Raw genomic sequence first — 10343 nt, 5'->3', positions numbered from 1 at the left:
TCGCCGTACATAGTGTGGGTCGAACGGCCTCCGGTCACCCACCGAACCACACTCCAAGAATCTTAAGGTATAATTTACTTATTCCACATGCATTGCTCTAGCTGCATGTGGGCTTTTTCCGCTTCTGCACTCGAATCTAGCTGTTGGATCAAACAGGAAAGTAGTGGGGAAAGTTGTATACCATGAATCTAGGATGTGGTTCAAAGAGGAAAGAAATGGGGGAAAGTAGTGGGAAAATTTGTATAGCATGAATCTAGGACGTGGTTCAAAAAGGAAAGGAAGGGGGAAAGTAGTGGGGAAAGTTGTATCGCATGAATCTAAGACGTGGTTCAAAGAGGACAGGAATGGGGGAAAGTTGTGGGGAAAGTTGTATATCATAAATCTAGGACGTGGTTCACAGAGGAAAGGAAGTGGGGAAAGTACTAGTACAGACTCGCTATCCAGTACCTATGTTGGTCGAAAAGGGAAAACAATTACAAACGCAGTACGCACATCTGTGACGAACTGATCTTTTGTTTTGGTGGACAAGGTTGTAGAGTTTGAGAAGGACTAGATTTGCTGCGCTCAGATAGGGAAAGGTGTCTAAAGATAACAAAACTAGGACCAACACAAATATGCTCCTTGGTTGTTTGTTCTTTGTTGCAACAGACTGTGCATCACCCCAGTACATTGGTTGATGAACATGGTGCTGGTGCGTCCACTATCTAGTGCAACTCTTTAGCTGTTGTTAATCTAAGGCCATGTTTGGTTAAAAACTTCCTAGTCCCTACCTGCTTGGTTCCAGGGACTAAACATGGACTAGAGGCTATTAAATGACATGCTAAAAGACCATGTTACCCCTAGTAATGAAGAAATAGAGACAAGGTGTGATGCGTGGCAGGGGCAACTGTTGGAAAAAGTCCCAAAAAGACTCTCCCTCGGGGTCTTCTTTCTTTAGTCCCAAATGCCCACTTTTAGCCCCTAAAAGTCCCTCTTGTTTGGTTTAGATGGGACTGACACGGAGTTTTTTTAGTCCCTCCATGAAAATGTCCCTGTAAACAAGCACCCTCTAATAATGCCGCTGGAAAACTGATGCAATGCCACAATTAAAAGCAAATTACATGTTTAACGAATTTTATTGTTAAGATAATCTCTCTGTTAATATTAATCAATGCCACCATTTGAGAAATGCTACTATCTTGCTTTCTTTCCCATTTAGATAAGGTAGATGCTTCTTTTTGCTGGCTTCTGTGTCATCCACCATTATTGACCACTAGTTTTTTTTCCTTTGCACCTCTGTGTAAACAGGGTTATCTACTTCACCTCGTTGCCATTGTGACCTTTTGTTGCACTACACAAAACACTTTTGTTTTAAGAGTGGTTTGTGCAGTTCAACCAAAGTGTCACACCGACAACGTTGCTTGATTGCTTGGTCTTAGTGGAACTGCACAAGAGGAGACCTTACTTCCTATCCATGTTGGCAAATTTGGTTTAGATCTTCTTCTTGTGAGTTGTTTGAATTCCGCATCATGAGAGGTCAGTACTAGCCTTCTTTCACATGATTCTGCAGTGTGCTTTCATATGTTGTGCTACTTGTACGGTAATGTTGCTTGATTTTAGTGAACTGCACAAATGGAGACAAGACTTCCAATCTGTATGTGCACCGCAATATCCCATTGAGGTAAGATAAGGATATTTCACAATTGTTGTCCTGTATTTTGCCACTTTCATCATAAATTAATGTCATTGTTTAGTGCTATACTTGTGCAACCTAATTGGCATGCCAAATCTTACATTGAAGGAGAAGCTTGTCTGTTATTGAACCAAGTGATGAAGGGGAAGAACAAGTGAAAGAAAAACAAAAATCAACTCCTAGTGCTGTAATGAAGCACTGGAACTTTGATGACACAAGTAATGATATAGTTTTGCATCTTAATTTATTGCTATGGCTGGAACAAGCAATTGTTTTGACACTGATTTTATGCCACTCTTAATGTTATACGTAATTATCTCTACTTGTGAAAACATGGATCTTCTTTGAATATACCATATATTTTACTGGAACTGCACAAGAAGATGTTGGAAACATTAATCTAATCGAGGAGTATATAGTAAGCATGGCCACCAGAGTGGATAGCAACAGATGGTTCCGGAGAAGTGCTTCATCTGTATGCTCTACACAATAAGCCTCCTGACAAAGGTTGGTACCTGCCCACTGATTTCATCCATATGATTGAGCTTTGTCATCTCTATTGGTGTTGTGCTACTGTTTAGATATTGTCATCAAAAAGTGGTATTGTCCTTGAGAAGTGCTTCATCTATGTTGTTTTAAATATTTCCTTTCCTTTTTTTCGAGCAAATAGGGATGCTAGCATTTAGTTATCATCTTGTCTTTGCACAACAGGATCATCCTCCTCTGAAGAATAATATGGAGTACGTGAAGTGACTAGTTCCGATTATGCCAGGATGAAGAAGCCCTATCTATCTTCTCATCAGAAGGAGCAGTTGAAGGATGGTTACATTATCCCCCACAAGACCAAACTAACTACAACTCAGAAGGACTGACAAATCTCCATTTTCTTGCTATGATGTGCAAGTACAATGTTGTTCTAGGATTCTTTCCGGTGAGTTCCATTTTTTCTAAAAGTGTGCTCTACAAGGACCATGTAGGTGTCTGTTTAAACTGTTAATTCATAGTACAGTTTGCTTTATACTAATCACTTTTTTTATTTGTGCAAACAGGGGTGCTCAGCTTGATTTCAATGGGAACTGCACAAAATGTTCATGAATATATCGAATCAATCATTTCCACCACAAGAAAGGAGGTGCCGATAAGTTCAAGGCGTTGCAACATATAAGGGCGAAATCGTACAAGCTACGCGTGAATTTGGTTGATTTTGGCGGAACTGCACAAAAAGAACAGCTGGTTTATTTAGCACGAGGTGCCATGTCAATGTCCGAACTGATGGCAAACCCTGCTCATTCCACAATCGTAGGCATTTGATATTTTGGCATGGGAAAACCTTGTCAAATTTTGCTCATTGATTTTAACAAGAAGACATGCGTTTGATATTTTCGAATGGGACGCCCTTTGCTGTCAGCAGCGTCGATCCTTTTTTTCTTTATTCTTTAGTTGTGAATTAAATATTGGCTCTAACATGTGAATCGCTGAGATGCTTAATCATCGATTGTTTTGAATGTTCTCTATGAATTGCCAGGCCTGTGTGTTTGATTGCGATGTACAGGAACACTAAAAAGCTGCTCAAACTCTTTGTACTCCTTCTGTTCCTTTTTAATTTGCACATTGTGAAAGTGCATACTTTTTTCTATAAGATTGGTCAAAGTAGAGATACTTTGACTGCAGAAAAAACTTGTATGTAGACTAGAAAGGGCCGGAGCGAGTACATGTGAAACTGCTGCAAACGAGGTGATCTCCCTGGGAATAATTGTAGTACGTATTGTTTTGCATGTTCATCCAATGCCAGTGATACAAGAATTCGAACTAATCGAAATAAATTCATTCATACACGGTTGTACTACATATAAACATGTCAGATTTCATTACATTTCATACATTGTTCAACTAAAAAGGGGTGTGTTGGAGGTATAATTAATTAACCGAAGCTACCCACCTATGTCCGGCTGAGCCAAATAAAAGCTTCAGTGACTTAACTTCAGGTGCAGTTGCATAACTGACATGTGGCCCAGATGCCTGTTGGGCCCATGTGTCAGTCAGCCAATTGCACCAGCAGTTAAGTAGAAGCAGCGTCCTTCTCCAACATAGCTCTCCGACTCCACGTCGCCGCCAAGAAGCTAACCGGCCGTTAGTGGTCAACCCGCCTAGCTTGTCATAGCGATTAGGGCAACTAGGAGCCCAATGATCAGGATCCCACATGACAAACACCTTTCTTCTTGAAGTTCGTGTGTTGCACAACCTTGTTCTTCCCACCAAACTTTGCTTTACCATCAAACTTTCCCTTGTTCTTGAACTTGTGGGGCTGGAAGTTCTTCTTCTGTACCAGATTGGCACTAGATCCTCCCTCAATTCCTCGAGCATGTGTGTCCTTTACCCTCGCCTTTTATTCCACAACAAGAGTGCCAATGAGATCCACAAAGGAGGAAGCTTAGTGATGATACCTCCGGCAACAAACTTGTCCGGTAGCATATAACTGAAGTGCTCAAGTTCTCTAGCAAATGGTTGTATCTCATGAGCTTGCTCAACCATGGAGCACTCTTCAATCATCCTGTAATCATAGAATTGCTCCATGATGTACAGCTCAGTGCCAGCAACTGGAGGGTAGCAGCGGTGGCCTTACTTGGACCCGAGAAGCGGCGACCTACCGTGTTCTACTCTTCCTCGTTTTCTGTCTGGCGCGGCCTCGTTGGCAGCAGGGCGGGGCCTCGATGGAGCCGGCGATGTCCTCTGTCTCATTGCCGGCGGGCGGCGCCTCGGCAGAGCGGGGGAAATCCTCCCCCTCATTGCCGGCAGGGTGGGGCCTTGGCGGAGCCGACGGTGTCTTCTGCCTCGTTGTTAGCGCCACGGAGCATCGGCGGAGTAGGGCCTCGTCGACGCCAGCGGAGCGGGGACTCATCCGCGCCGGCATTGTCCTCTACCTCGTCCTCGGTCTTGCCAAATAGCGCCTCGCCCACTTCATCGCCCTCTTTGTAGGCGGCCGCAGCCTCCGCCACCCGCATGCGGTACCGCCAGCGCTCGAGGCGGCCCTCGCGGGCGGAGCGATACGAGTCGATCGAGCAGCGCCTCCTGCTCCGCCCGTTCCGCGGCGATCTGCTCCTCCACCTGCAGGTGCTCCTAGAGGAGATGGTGGTTGTAGGCGGCATCGGCCTGCGCCTCCCGGAACTGCTCCTCATGCTTCTGCCTCACCATGTCCACATATTAGGCACGGGCCTCGCCGATGGTCATGGTGCAATGCACCAGCGAGGATGGCGCGAAGGAGGGGGTTGGCGCCGGATCATCGACTACCATGTTCTCCATTGGGCGTCGTCGTCCTCCGGCTGCCTGTCGGCCAGCCAGTCGACAGCAATGGATGCCATCTCCTTGTGGTCCGTTGTCTGCCTGTCCCGAAGAGTGCTGGAGCGCGAGGAAGCCATGGTGGGCAGTAGTGGTGTGGACAGGAGAATAGGAACGGATGCGGATGACTGTGGCTATGGCCGGCGTAACAGTTTATATAGCAATGGTGGGCGGCGGAGGGACGGACGTGTGGCGCCGGAATAGTCGCCTTGGCAACCACGTATCATTAATGTGGGCGGCAGAAGGACAGACGTCACTTGTGTCATTTGAAGGCGGAGCAATCGCATGCACCGGCAAGCGGGGCGGCCGGCGCTGACCGTTTCAGGCGGAAAGCGCGCGTGGGCGAGGGAGGCGGTCTGGGTGGGCCAGGGCAGTCAGACTCATGCTTGGCAGGGGGTCGGTCCAACAGCCGGACATGCTAGCTCTCCAGCTACCTCGCCGAGCTGAGCAACGACAATCAGATGATGGACGTAGCTTCCGTCAAGGAGCCGGCGCCACTCTCCAAGCCGGTTCATGCCGTGTTCACCATAGAGCAGGTGCGGCCGCACTTTGACGCCCTAATGGCGGAAGAGCTACCAGCGCAGAAGGACCTGTGCTGCAACCTCTGTCTCCTCAACAAGCACCGGTGAACAAGCGAACGACAATGCCATCGCGGACATGTGGCCCTATGATCCTGGCTTCGCGAATGAGCAGCGGGCGCTGTATCAGACCATCCGTAGGGCCCGCGAGGCCCTCTCCATTGTCCTTTGAGTTGTTGCTCTTGTCGTGGCGCCGCCATCTCGCGTTGTCAACATGGTCAACGGACATGAGGATGAGGAGATGACTTTACTTGGAAAGGATGACAGTGGGGACCCACCAGGGCCATATCCGCACGTATGCAAGTGCCTCCTTATTAGTATATAAAACTATAAAAAATTTTGCTTCCTCCTGGTTTCCTGACATCACGGTCCCACACCATTGTCAGCTTATGTAGTCGATAAACGAGAGAATTGCACAAGAAGCGGCCGACAGCTGGGACCAAGCAGCTCGAGCAGTATTTGTGTTTTTGAGGTGTGAGCACTGCAGGGTTTTTCTTGAGCGATGTTTAGCCCAGATATTAATTTTTCTCCTCTAAACAACAACGAAAACATCGTTGCAGCTATTAACTGGGCGAGCTGTGGCCCGTCTAGCCCAGGCCAGATATCCAGCCCGGATCTTAATTTTTTTCAAGCTGAAAATGGCTAGCCCAGCTATACTTTTTTTAGGAATACCTAGGCAAGTCAAGTTGTTATTCTCCGCCCCGCTGGGCTGCAAATCTTTCCTAGGAGGGATGCATTAGGCTTAACAAGAAAATGGGCTTTAAGAAATACTAAATGGGATGTAATTATAAAAACTGGGCAGTAACTATAAAAAAATGCACCAAACATGTAATTACTTTATAAAATGTTATTTTTGGATATTGAAAATTTTAATTTCATTAATTGTTGTGAGCGCAATGTTTTATTGGATTTTTACGTAATATGAATTTATATTGAAATTGTATTTAATCTAACTAGAAATTTCAGGATAAAAATATTTCGGATCCCATCAAAATGTGGGAAATTTTATTGAATTTTGTTTTGAATGGTTGGTTGAAATGGGCTGTACTTTTAACAAACTGTAAATGGGTTGTAGTAAATTTCATTAGAATTCAAACATTGGCTGCACATTCTTACAAATCTCAAATGGGCTATAAGTTCTCTGCCACACACTTGTGGCCTTACTAAGTTGACGCGTCCCCTCAAAAAAAAGAGTTGACGCGTATGCAAGGCTTTGTCAACTTATAGTCAACACACGGTTCTAGCAGCAGTGGCCGTTGGATGTCCATCTAACGGATGCCGTGCTTCTTCTTAAATCTTGGATATTCTAGCTTCACCCGCACAAAAAATGATTCCTCCCCCTGACATCTGGGCCGCATCGTTTCGGAGGCTGACCTGTGGGCCTACTAAGTTGACGCGTACCAAGGGCTTTGTCAACTTAGTCAATATTAACGATTCTAGCTGCAGTGACCGTATGATATCCATCCAACGCCCGTCGTGCTTCTTCAACCTCTGGTCTTCTTGATCCACCCACCCAAAGTAGCGCCGGTCGTGCTGCCTGCTCCTACCTCCCGTGGCCAGCTGTGCTACCGCACAGGCCTCACTGCCCCCTACTACTCCCACCGCTAGCCAGGGCATCCCTCCACTTACCCACACCCCCTGTTATTCTGCGGCGACGGCAGCCTCACACTGCAGCAGAACCAGTGAACCCTCATACTCCTCTCCACGTGGGCATCCACTGTCGCGTCTTCCCTAGCTCCGCGTCGTCCCCTTCCTAGGCCTCGCCGTCGTCCACCGCCCTGGTGCTCTCGGCGCGGCGTGGTCAACGTGGTCAAGGAACGACTTCCATCGGAAGAGTACTGTACGTGGAGAGGCTGACAGTCAGGTCCACGACAGACGCAAGGAAGTGCCTCCTTATTACGCGGAAAATAATTATTCCTCCACCTGACAGCAGGGACCCACCAGCCGGGCCACCGTATTTGGGGAAAAAAGTTTCCCCCCTGACTGCTGGGACCCACCGGACGGGCCAACGTATTTCGCGACAAAAACGTTTGCCCCGCTGTCAGCTCGGACCCACCGGAGGTGCCTCCTTATTACACAAAAAAATGAATACCCCCCTGCTAGTTGGGACCCACCTTGGTGGGAGGCTGACTTGTGGGCCTACTAAGTTGACGGGGACGGAGTGCTTTGTCAACTTAGTCAATATGAACGATTCTAGCTCCAGTGACCGTACGATGTCCATCCAACGGCCGTAGTGCTTCTTCAACCTCTGGTCTTCTTGCTCCAGCCGCCCAAAGCAGCGCCGATCGTCCGGCATGCTCCTGCCTCCCGTGGCCGGCTGTGCTGCCGCGGAGGCCTCACCGCCCCTACTATTCCCACCGCTGGCAGGCCTTGCAGCGACGGCAGCCTCACACCATAGCCGAACCAGTGAACGCTCGTACTCCTCTCCGCGCGGGCTTGCACTACCGCATCTTCCCCGGCTTTGCATCGTCCCCTTCCTAGGCCTCGCCGTCATCCACCGCCCTGGTGCTCTCGGCACGGCGTGGTCAACTTGGTCAAGGAACGGCTTCCATCGGACGTGGTCTGTACGTGGAGAGGCTAACAGCTGGGTCCATTGCTGCAGCAAGGAAGTACCTCCTTATTATGCACAAAATAATTATTCCTCCACCTGACAGCAGGGACCCACCGAACGGGCAACTGTATTTCACGAAAAAAACGTTTCCCCCTGACTGCTGGGACCTAACAGCTAAATCTTAGCACGCAAGAAAGTGCGTCCGGGCAAAAAAAAACGATTCGCCCCCCTAACTGCTGGGACCCACCAGCTACATCTTCGCACGCAAGTGCCTAATAGTCGGGACCAACCTGGTTGAAGTGTACGTAGAATTGTCATTCTGGTCGCGAACGTGTACGTACATACTGGCCGATTTAGAGATGCGCACATGTGGTAGTAGAGGCGCGCACGTAGCATGTACACGTACGTACAGCGGCCAGTTTGCAAGAAAGAAAATATGGCCACGTACGTACATACAGGCAGGGTGTCGAACGCCTACTCGCGCATACGTACGGCCAGGGCTAGTGTACGTGGCACGGTCAGAACGGAGAAACAGCGTCGTCATCGTATTCATGGGGAGCCAACCGGCTGGGTTGAAACGGAATGCGTCATCATGTTCATCGGGAGGGCTTGGATGGAATAGCCGATGGAAACGAGGCCTGACGTACCGCAGAACGGAGGAAACAGCCTTGTGTTCGACCGGCCACGGTCGAAATGGGATCCTGTTCATCGGGAGGGGTCTGGCGTACCGCAAAATGGAGGAAACGAACCTCCTACGGTCTAAACGGGGGTCCTGTTGATCGGGAGGGGTGTGCCATACCACAAACGGAGGAAACAGACTTGTGTTGGAGCGCTACGGTCGAAACAGGGGTCTTGTTCATCGGGAGGGGTGTGGCGTACCGCAAAACGAGACTCCACGGGATACTGTTCATCTCCACCGTCGACCCCCTCCAGCCTCCACGGGCTACTGTTCATCCACCGTCGACCTCCTCCAGCCTCCACCTGCGACTGTTCATCCACGGGCTCCTGTTCATCCAGCCTCCACCGCGCCCTACTCCACCGGCTACTGTTCAACCAGCCCTCTCCACGGGCTCCTGTTTAACCACCCCTCCACCGTCTACTGTTCATCCAGCCCTCCACAGGGTGGTCCTGTTCATCCTGCCCTCCACGGGGTCCTGTTCATCCAGCCCCAACAGGCTCGATCGATCGGGGTCCTGTTCATCCAGAGGCAACACCACAGGGTCCTGTTCATCCACCCCCACCGGGAACTGTTCATCCAAACCCCCCAGCAACGCTCATTGTTCATCTAGAGGCAGCATCGATCGGCTTCAGTTAGCAGCAGTAGCGAAGGAATCGCTTGATTGGGTTCAGTTAACAGCCATCGACCGATCGCTCGGGTTCTGTAACGCGTAGCATGCAGTGCAATCGCTCGGGTTCAGTTAGAGCCCAACGCCTTGCTCGGGTTCAGCTAGAGCCCAACGCCTCACACCAACGCGCGTGCATGTGCGAGAGAAACGCGCATCGCTCGGCCCCGACCACCCACCGTAACCGGGAACACCCCGATATTTTCCTCGCCCTCGCTTCTACCACGGTTTTTTCCGTCATGGACGGCCCAAAGAATGTCATGCAGCTGCGTCTCCGGCCCACCCAGGATGAAAATCCCATTTTCTGTCATGATTTTTTGTCATAGAAGTAGGACCCCACCACATCTATGATGATACCGGGTTTTGTCACAATTATCGTCATAGAAGTGTCATAAGTATGACAAAAAAAATTCGTTCGGCCCAAAATGTCATGGATGTGTCGTTTTTTCTAGTGTATATAAGTAGCAGTAGCACGTCCCTGGTGAAAAGTGCTACTACTATAATTGCCACACTGTTGCCGGCAGGCTAGGTATAGTTGTAGTGCTCTTCCTAGGAACGCGCTACTGCTATTGGTCTTAGCAGTAGCGCTCTTCCTGGGACCACACTACTACTATGGGTGACTTACCCCAAATTTTCCTCCCCCGTGTCCCGGCCATCTTCTTCCTCCCCTCACTCCCCGCTGCCTCACTCCTCCGCCACCGCCCCATTGCCGTCGCCACCGCATTGTCGTCGCCGTCCTCCCTCCTCCTTCCTCGGGAAGCCCTCCTCCCTCATCTCCCTCCTCCCACCACGCCCTCCTTCCTCCTCCTCTGGTCGCCCCTCCTCCCTCCTCCTACTCCTTCGGTCGCCCCCTCCTCCTCTCT

The sequence above is a fragment of the Triticum aestivum genome, chromosome 5A (genome assembly GCF_018294505.1).
Source record: "Triticum aestivum cultivar Chinese Spring chromosome 5A, IWGSC CS RefSeq v2.1, whole genome shotgun sequence".
NCBI lineage: Eukaryota > Viridiplantae > Streptophyta > Magnoliopsida > Poales > Poaceae > Triticum > Triticum aestivum.
This window is presented reverse-complemented; position numbering follows the sequence as displayed.